Source organism: Saccopteryx bilineata, chromosome 2 (assembly GCF_036850765.1).
Source record: "Saccopteryx bilineata isolate mSacBil1 chromosome 2, mSacBil1_pri_phased_curated, whole genome shotgun sequence".
NCBI lineage: Eukaryota > Metazoa > Chordata > Mammalia > Chiroptera > Emballonuridae > Saccopteryx > Saccopteryx bilineata.
Window position 1 is genome coordinate 291,881,241 of NC_089491.1, and position 9,230 is coordinate 291,890,470.

A 9,230-nucleotide genomic window follows, 5' to 3' on the forward strand; every position below is an offset into this window, starting at 1 on the left:
CTCCAGGATTTGGTAATATGATGTGAAAATCTTTGTGGTATTTGTGAAACAGATTTTACACATTTTTAAAAAGCTATTATTATTATTATCATCTTCATCATCATCATCATCATCTAGGAAATGCACCATCAACATACTCCTCTGGTTTTGGGTCACTTCAGTCTGTGAATTTTTCCTAAGAATTCCTCCCCATCGTTCCAAAAGCAGTTTTCTGAAAAATCTATTTTAGAGACATAGTCAGAACTGACAGGAGTCAAAGAACCCGTCAGAAAGAACAGATGGTTACTTTCTGTGAGAAACAAATGCTTTATTTAAAACCTCCCTTTATTCACAGCACTAATCAAGAGAGACTGCTCCAACCCTTAGTTGTTGATGAGATCTGTCAGTTGCTTTCTTGCTAACATTAATATAAAAGATTTGGATTTACTGTAAAAAAAAAAAGTCTTTATTAGCCCATTAAGATACAATGCTATCAAACGGGCTTGAATGAATGAATGCATGGATGGCCAGAGAGATGGATGCGTATGCCATAAAGCAAACCACCTAAAATATCAACGGTAGAATCTAGGCAGTTGTGTGTTTATGGGTGTTCACTGCCTAATTCTTTCCATTTTCCTATATGTTTGAAGCTGTTTCCCAAGCCAAGTTGACTGTTGACCCAAAGGTGAGAATAAAACTACCCATTTTCCCCCCTGATCCCTGAAAAAGCCTGACAAGGGCCCCAGGGAAACAAGAGGCTTGCTTGAGCCCTGCACAGTGTCCAGATCAGTGGTTACAGAACACTCTTCCAATTGCTATGTCACTACGAATTTAACTCTCACAATATGCCAGTGTCTGCACAGTTTTATTTTGGACATGAAATAATAATTTAATTGTGACAGGCAATTAAAAATGGTGACTACTATATTTGTGTCTCCTTAAGAAACGTGCTAATTTTCTTATTCATTCTGGCGTAGTGCCTGCATACGTGTGTGTGTGTATGTGTGTGTGTGTGTGTTAGAGAATTGGAGAGGGGAGGAGGCATCTGGGAAAGAATTGAAGCAGTGAGGCACAGCATCTTCTGTCCCACTGAAAGGACAAAGAACATATATGATTTTAAAATCTACTCTTCATGGATCCATGTGCTATAAAAGTACAGCAAGAGTGGTAACCACTATTGCCTTAAACAATACAAGATTTAAGGAGTTTCTGTTTTTAATTTTAATTTTTATTAAGACAGTAATTGTACTTGGTAAAAATCAAATAATTTAGAACTCACAAAAACTGATATTTTCCCAACCAGCTCTTGATTTATGTTCATTTTTTTTTCATTGTTCCTGCATTTAATGCCTTGGCTAGTGATTCCCACAGTACAGTTACTGTAATTATAACTCTATATCCTAACTATAACTTAGTCATTATCAATTAATTCATGGGAAATGAAAATTTATTTCACATTAACCTCTTCTTTTCTGTCCTCTTCCCAATATTTAGTAGTTGTATTATTGTTTTAATTCTTCCATTAGTTACTTTTGTGGCATTAAATAATATGATTAAATGATTTGTTTCCACCAACTTTCTACCCACCCCCCACACTCCATCTGTCAGCTGTGTATTATTTCACATTGTCAAATATGTATTAACAATTACAATTTGTCCTGAAATTTCACTCTTATTCCTGCTTTGTCTGTGGATTGACTCTGACATTTGAAAATGAATAAATAGTGTCTCCATTCATTTAACAGTGTAAATATAGTTTACTGCTTGGGCAAATGGTATATTAGGATTACTTTTCATTTTCTATAAGTTCAATACCAGGGTTTTTGAGCCACTTTAAAGAGACTATTCCCAGCATCAAATCCATTTGCCTAAATCGACATCACATTTGGGTTTGCTTATTATACCCCCCTTTCTTTCTTTCCTTCCTTCCTTCCTTCCTTCCTTCCTTCCTTCCTTCCTTCCTTCCTTCCTTCCTTCTTCTTTCTCTCTTTCTCTCTTTCTCTCTCTTCCTTTCTTTCTTTTACAGACAAACATTTTATTTGGTAACAAGGAGTAAAAAAGAAATTCTTTTTTTTTTTTTTTTTTGCATTTTTCTGAAGCTGGAAACAGGGAGAGATAGTCAGACAGACTCCCGCATGCGCCCGACCGGGATCCACCCGGCACGCCCACCAGGGGGCGACGCTCTGCCCACCAGGGGGCGACGCTCTGCCCATCCTGGGCGTCGCCATGTTGCGACCAGAGCCACTCTAGCGCCTGGGGCAGAGGCCACAGAGCCATCCCCAGCGCCCGGGCCATCTTTGCTCCGATGGAGCCTTGGCTGCAGGAGGGGAAGAGAGAGACAGAGAGGAAGGCGCGGCGGAGGGGTGGAGAAGCAAATAGGCGCTTCTCCTATGTGCCCTGGCCAGGAATCGAACCCGGGTCCTCCGCACGCTAGGCCGACGCTCTACCGCTGAGCCAACCGGCCAGGGCTAAAAAAGAAATTCTTAATTCCTTTTCTCTCTTCTGGTGACTGAACTGTGTAGTTAAATGGGCAGTAACATACAAGGATTTCCTTGCAGTCCTTTATCTTTTGAAGAAATGCAAAGATGCCTGAGTTAGTGACTTACGATGATTATTACTTTGTAGACAGAAGTCCAGCTCTGTGCTCTCCGATGTACCAGCAGTTGCTACATTTTCCTTCTTGTCATCAGGTTTCATGGCAGGAAGCAGGAGGACTTCCTCCACGTTATGGAAGGCTGTGAGAAGCATGCTAATTGGGTCAGTGCTCATAACCCAGCTAGCTGTGGGGCGCAACCCATAGTCCAGGGTGGTACAGAAGTTTTCACCTGTAAGTATGGCCTCCTTATCACCAGCAGACTGACCTTGACCTGTTCTTTGAAAGCTACCACTTTCTCACGGGGTGATTCAGCTCGTTGTAGGCATTGCGTATTCCCTTCTTTGTGACAAACAGCTCAAAGCCCTTAGTGAAGACCTCTTTAGAGTGGTGGTATTTGGCCAAAGGGCTCACTATCTGGGAGTGATCACTGAAGAGGGTAGGGCTTACACATGTCACTTACAGGAACTCCCCAACAGGCTTATCAAGGAGCCTGGGTATGGCCCAAGGTGGAGGGTGTTCAACAGTTTTTCCATGAAGTTCATTTCCTGGCAGCTTCTCCCCAGGGCTTTCTCATCCTCTCTAGATGTTGATTCTCCGATTCTCCACCAAGGTCGGGGGAAGTCAGTCTTGGCCCCTGGGCCATCTGGGTGGTAGGTGACCTTGTTAACTGCCTGTTATATGCTTCATCATCCCTGAAATCACTTTCTTGTGATTTCCATGTGATTGTGATTATCTGTGTTGGTCATGTAGAACTCACAGGGGGTAAACTCAGGATTGTGAGTCCCATCGGTTCTTTCATTACAGAACTGTCACCCAATTTCATAAACCTGGTCAATGCTACCAACTACCAGCATCTTGTGGTAGAGTTCTGGAAGAATTCTCATATATAAATGTTTAGCTTATTGTGGTGGGTACTAAAAGGCTTGGCCACAGTTCCCCCTGGGATGGTGATCATCGTGGGAGTTCCAATCACTAGCAAGCCCAACTCATCCAAGAAAGTTCTTATATATGTGATGGTTTTAGAGCGGATGATAAATTTCTACCTCACAACGTCATTCAGGGTCAAGTCCAAGTATCTCTGACAGTATTGTGTTTCTTTGTCTTTGAGGCCAAAGTGAAGATGAGGTAACATATGCAAGCCAGGAAATAGCATCCTTTCTCACAGGGAAAGATGCTCAGCTCACCCTTCTTGGTTTTCCTATTATGGCTCCTGATACAGTTTGTTTTTTATATAAATGAATTCTTCTTCTGACTTATAATTCCTGGAACTGGCCATGACTTACCACTTGCCCCCTTGAAGGTCATAGAAGATGAGCTCCCCCCCAGCAGCTTTTTTTGACATGAATCCTACCTGCCACTTTTTAAGGAATGTCACTCAGGTGATCCCCAGGCTGCAGGTGGCTGTGTTCTGGAATGAAGTGAGTGAGCGAGACATCTCTATGGAGCTTGTGTGGGTATGGTCTTTTCCCCTTGACCTTTAGTTGACAGACTGCTTGGCTATGGATATTGCTATATTGTTTGGGTCCAGGCTCTCCTCCTCGGTACCCACATCAAGGTCGGTGGTGCGGTTGGTCGCAGCACCATTGACCTGGCTCAGTTATTTCTCTCTGGGCCCCTTCTGCCCAGCCTCCTTCTCTGCTACTTTCTTTTCAGCTTTAGCTCATATTTGCTCATTTTCAGCTTGCCACTGTCCACATGCCCCTGCACTGTAGCCATCTCTGAAAGAGCACCACTCTCTTCTTACAGAGTTTTTTGCTTTTCCCGGAATCCTTTATGCAACTCTCTTATTTGATAGGAGAGGGGGCATTTCAGCATTTCATTATGTTCTTAATTATTACCAGTTTCAATCACATGCTTTATTCCTTTGCGACTTCCCTCTAGGTCCTGTCTGGCTCCTTACTCCAGCCTGGACTGAGATTTTCTAGATTTGCTGTAAATATCCTGAAAATTTCCATCATTGTTTCACTTTGTTGAATTAACTATTTCTTGACTAGGGCATCTTCCCTTTTCTTTTTTATTCTAATTATGCCGGAGTACTTGTAGTTGAATGTAGTTGCTTGCAAACTACATTCAAAAAACCACTTTGGATGCTTTAATCTTCTCCCGTTATTGGGCAGGTAGGGAATCAGAGGATAAAAATGATTTTCTTTAACCGTCTTAAAGTACCCACCTTTTGTTTCCTAGCATTGGTAGAAATCTTCAGCAATCTGACAATGAACTGATTCTCTTTCCTTTGCCAGTGAACTGTGCTCTCTCTCTGAAAGCTTTGGGCATCTTCTCTTCTTAGTGTTGGGTGATTTTATGAGGCTGTATCAGGTGTCGGTTTCCTTTTAAATTCATTGTGCTGAGCACTGTACCTCATTTTCCATTTCAGGGATGTCTCTTTTCTCTGTAATATAATTTTTTTCTTATCTCTTTTTTTTTTTTTCTGAGACGGCTGCTAATAGGATAATAGCTTTCTTGGATTACTCCTGTAATGCCTCATTTTTAAAATTTCATATATTCCTATCTCTTTGACTCATTCTATGTTTTGAGAGATTTTTCTCAGCTTTAATTGTCATTCCTTCAGTTGATGTCCAGTTTCAGGAATCTCTCTTTGAGTGTCGGAGAGCTCTCTGTTCTCTGGTTGCCCCATTTTGTAGTCCCTCTGTGGCCACCAGGGAGGGACACATCTCAGATCTTCCTTCAAGCAGAACCTGCTGGAAGAGGGCAGGTAACCGGCAGACTCCAGGGAGCACCTTTGGAAAGCACAGCAACATCCAGCCCCAGCCCTCGCTCGCTGGGAGGCTCCCAGGCCACGGCTGAGCATGGCGGGGCCTTGGCGGCTGAGCATGGGGAGGCTCTAGCGGCTGAGCATGGCGGGGCCCTGGCGGCTGAGCATGGCGAGGCTCTAGAGGCCGAGCATGGCGGGGCTCTGGCGGCCGAGCATGGCGGGGCTCTGGCGGCCGAGCATGGCGGGGCTCTAGCGCCTGGTCGTTTCTGCCAGTTGGGAACGCCCCAGTGGGCCTGCTGAGACTTCTCAGACTTCACTGCAGTCTGAAGTGCTTATTTCTGTCCTCTTTCCTCCCCCATCTCCTTTCAAAGGTGTTAGACCTGCCTCTCATACTGAAGGCTCTCTGACTTTCCTGTGCCCTCTGCCTTTATCTTAGGCGTCATGCCCTCTCCTGTACTTCTTACTTTATCTTGACTTTTGCTTCCCAGAGGCTAGAGCCAGCAGAGCGTGCCATCCTTCCTTTATGAATTTACTATCGTCCCCATACCTCGCTGAACATATTTTACTTTTTCTCATAATGCCCAGGACATCAAACAGATAGCATTTTAGCTGTTAGAGTGACCTAGTAGACTCAAATCACATCACAGTAAGCTGAAATTAACTAGAAAAAAAGATGTCATCAGCACATTAAAAAAAAAAAAAAAGGAGAAGGGGAAGAGGGCTAGGGTTACCCCAGCCCCAAATTTCCAGAGAAGGCAACGTTTCTCATAATTCTAATAGATGAAATAATATTGCAGTAGTAGCAAAAGCATGAGCCAGTTTCATCCTCTACTGTATAAAATGTTCAGACTTTCTGGTTAGATATACAACTGCCTCATTTAAATAATCTTCAGCGGGTATCCTACAGTGCCTACCACTTTTAGTTATCCTCATACTTGCCCAAGTCTTGTCTTGCCACTGGATTTTAGGATCGTTGAGGGCAGGGCCCATGTCTTCTCTGCTGTGCCTGGTAACACTGACAGTATCATAGCTGCTGTTTCTCTTCTGGTAACTATGCACCAGGTAAGACAGTAAGCACTTTATCTCCATTGGTTCGCTTAATTCATGCAAATGATCCAGTTTTACAGATAGAAACTCTAAATCTCAGAGAGGTTATGTTAGTGGCCCAAGTTCCCACCATTAGGAGGAGACACACATCTGCCTGCCCCAAGCCTGTGCTCTCAGTCAACACATCTGCATACAGCCTCTACCTGTGCCTGGCACAAACAGAACACCAGTATGTTGAGTTACATATACAAACAGGTAATAAAAACCTATGAGCATCATGTCGTTTGCATTCTATAGACCTGTGATGGGGAAGGAATGGATATGCAAGTCTAAGGAAACTGCGTATGTATTGAAACCTTCTTTCTGGAGGGAAGCACATTGTTTATCAATATCAAATCTCATTTCCTTTGAAGTTTCCTCACCCTGTGGAGTTCTAATAATAAGCCGTTTTTTAATCTTTGAAATACAAATGCCGATTAGGAGGCAAAAGATAGAGTCTTTCTTCCCTCTTTAGGGGCTCTGAGAGAAGGGAGGGAATATGTTAGCACATGCATGCTTGCTTTTATACAGAAAGTCTCCTCTTTATTTATCAGAGCTTCTCCTCAGGCCCCTGGAGAAGTCAGTAAACCAAATCATTGACCTCTTCTGCAACAGCTCATGAGTGAATTTTCTTTCTATGAAAGAAATGGTTTGGGGAAAAAGGAAATGTCATTGATCCAGAATCAGAATAAATAAGTGATACAAACAATGTGCACAGGAGACTTGGTGGCATCTTCTGTGATCTCTCTTTTCCACTGTTCAGAAACATGAACTTAATTATATAAAAAGAAATGTCACCTTTTTTGTTCTTGGAATTCCTCTGCACATCACACATAGTTCATTGTCAAGGGATTGCTTGTCACAAGAGCTACAACTTTGCATTCAGCAGTTTATTAGAAGGTTAGGATTTACCCAGGAATTGAATATGTGACTATTCTTGCTCTTCTTGAAACAGTATAATCATTTAGAGGCTAAATTCCATTTGTTTTTCGTCCTAACTTTTTCTACTACCAGCCTATAATGCCATAACACACTTATTCACCTCCCTAACTCATCCCTAACTTACCAGAGATTCATAGTTATAAGCCCAGAATATAAAGTGATAACCCAAACATTTAGAATTGAGCTGGGACATGGGCCAGGAACTGGTGTGCATAGAATATTTGCACACTAAGGCCGGCTTGTGTCCAGTACCCTTTCAGTTGATGTCCAGTCTATGGGAAAACATGTAAACTAAGAGTCTCTTGACTCTAGTTGATAACATTTAGTTTATCTACTTGGAAGTATCATGTATCATGTCTTCTAGTCCAGAGGCAATCAAAGTGTTTTCTTTTTCTCAACTCTGTCTTAATGCAAGCAAAACTTTAAAATTTTAAAACATTTCTCTGAAAGATAAAATTCACCTCTAAGACAAGGAGACTGTTGCCTAATGATCTAAAAGTTCATTTCTTCTACAAATATGAATCAGTATTCAATTTTGCTGTGAACCTAAAACTTCTCCAAAAACTAAAGTCTATTTTTTTAAAAAAGCAAAAAAAAAAAAAGTTAATAACTGCTCACAAAAATTAGGGGATATTTTATCACTTCATATTCATTTTGGAATATCTCCTAATTTTTGTGAACAGTATATTTCTGTTGCATAAGAATGGTACCTAGTACTCCCAAAACTAATAAAAGCAGTTACCTCTCACATTGAGGGCATGGGGCAGATGGGGAGGGATGTGGGAGTGAGACCTTTTATCATATACCTTTTATTATATATATTTTTAATATTTTATTTATAAATAATGTGAATATATAGTTCTAAAATTAAATTATTTTGATGTGGATGCACTAGATTCAAACAATCTGTGACTCCAGGCTCCACCATTTAATAACTGGGTAGAATAGTGACCTAAACTTAGTGCCTGACTTTCCTCATGAGCAGAATGGAATTCATAGTAGTTCCTACTTTACAGGAGTGTTTTGAGCATTAAACCAAGTAATTACATGTAAAACCATTAAATCCGTGTCTAGCTCATAGTAAGTGTTCTATAAATCATGATGATGCTAGTATGTGTGACTTTCTCTGGTGACTGGAGTTATTGGTAGAATTGTGGATGCTTTTATTTTCTTTGTTGTGCTTAAAATGTTTTCCAAATTTTCTATAAAAATTATGCAGGTGTGATTAGAAAATCCGTAAGGTATTTTTTTAGTGGTAAGAACACAACATGAAATCTACCTTCTTAACAAATGTTTAAGTGTGCAATGCAGTAAACTGGAGGCCCAGTGTGTTTTTCTAGTAGATTCTTAGAATTCAGTCATCTTGCGTAGCTGAAACTGTACCCATCTCCTTTCTCTCCTCCCCACAGCTTCTGGAACCCCCCATTAGACTGTTTCTATGTTTGACTGTTTAGATCAGTGGTAGTCAACCTGGTCCCTACTGCCCACTTGTGGATGTTCCAGCTTTCATGGTGGGCGGTAGCAGAGCAACCAAAGTATAAATAAAAAGATAGATTTAACTATAGTAAGTTGTTTTATAAAGATTTATTCTGCCAAACTTAGTGAAAATCCAACATAAAGTACTTGGTAAGTAATTATTATTATATGCTTTAACTTGCTGTACTCGGCTTTATAAATTTTATAAAGTAAAGTTACTTCCCTACTTTATAAATCACCATTACTGTGGAACTGGTGGGCGGTTAGAAAATTTTACTACTAGCAGAGATACAAACATGGGCTGTAGTTATAAAAAGGTTGACTACCCCTGGTTTAGATAGTTCACATAAGTGAAATCATGCAATTGGCTTATTTCACTTAGCATTTTTCTTAAGGTTCGTCCATGTTGTCATATAATGCAGAATTTTCTTTTCTTTT

General features: G+C 41.0%; 1 pseudogene; it reads right to left on the minus strand.

Annotated features, from left to right (window-relative positions):
- Positions 1 to 2,541: 2,541 nt before the first annotated feature.
- Positions 2,542 to 3,851, minus strand: LOC136322533 (lysine--tRNA ligase pseudogene; annotated as a pseudogene).
- Between the last annotated feature and the right edge of the window lie 5,379 nt (positions 3,852 to 9,230).